We start from the raw sequence: 1,369 nt of genomic DNA on the forward strand, positions 1-1,369 counted from the left end.
CTGCTGTGGGCATCGCCACCACGGTTGTATCGGCTCCCTCCTCGACCGATGTATCTAGGTCCGTCATTGGACCCATGTTCGCAAGGCTGCGGAGGATTGAGGCATCAGTCGAGTAGCCGTCCTCGGTTTCCGATGCCTCGATCTCGGAGGCAATCTCCGCGATCACTCCTCCAATGGTGTAATGGTGTAAAAATAAAATGAGCACGAGAATATATGTATATAAATGAATATAGAGAAAACTCGGGAACAGGGTTCCGTCAAACTAACCCCACTTTAATCCGGAACGATGAGATCTCGACGCGTTGGATCCTGGGTGTTGCAATATATATATATAGTGATGGAGTTATACATACATATTCCTTCGTGCACCAATTAATTGTAACCAAACAATAATAAGATATACACAAACAAATATACAAAAAAAACACTAAGTGACGTATGCATATATTTGAATGAATGAGTTGGCTTTCTTTTCTTTTGTGGCACGCTTTGGCTGCTATTTGGCTCTCAAATTACTTGGAGTAAGCACTTGTTAGGAAAGTCTACGCTGTTGCTTGTTTTCGCTGATACCCACATTAACGGCAATGCACCGGTTCACTTGTTCTTTTATTTAATTGTTTTGCCGTTAGTATTTTCACTTAAGCACTTTGTGGGAAACCGGATGCAATTGTGTCCAGGGTATGGTGATGGTCCCTCCTCCGCTGTACGGATCTCTTGTACATTTTCACTAGCTTTAATAAAGCCAGGAAGATCAGTAAAGCAGCGATGAATTCCAGGGTATGCTGCACCCCTTCTATTTCCTGCTTGTGGTCGACAACCTCCACGGTGTTGATCACATTTGCTGTGTTGTCGGAGGCTTTAGACTCCTTGCCGCCCATCCTGAAAGTTTTGTGGAACTATGGTCTTTCTTCAAAGTGTGTTCCTTGTTAGTCCTGGATTCTTCCAAGGTAGGTCCTGTTATTTTAAAGGTTGATAGCGTCCTTGCTCCTTGACATTTTTTTCGTCGACTGGAGTTATCTTTGAGTCTTCCCGGCTATAGACTGACGGATGATTACCCGGGTATTGACTATTTTATCTGTGGGCCACGGTCTTTTTATCTAGGCATAGAGCTTTTTCTGATCTATTGGTCTTCTGTGACAAGTGTTCCCACCTAGGAATCATATTTCTAACTTTCCCCTATTTTGGGGAGTCAATACCCCTTCGGTAAAGTGTGCCCAGAACTGGTGTTGATTTTCTTTTCTTTCTGCAATCTATTGCGGCCGCTGACCGGGTCATCGGAGGCTCGTACTAATCTTGGCGGAAGAAATGGCCGTGAACTGCTGGCAGACGAGAAGAATATCCTGGCTTGAAGATAAAAAACATTACTTCA

This window comes from Drosophila teissieri, chromosome 2L (assembly GCF_016746235.2).
Source record: "Drosophila teissieri strain GT53w chromosome 2L, Prin_Dtei_1.1, whole genome shotgun sequence".
In the NCBI taxonomy this organism is placed as follows: Eukaryota; Metazoa; Arthropoda; class Insecta; order Diptera; family Drosophilidae; genus Drosophila; species Drosophila teissieri.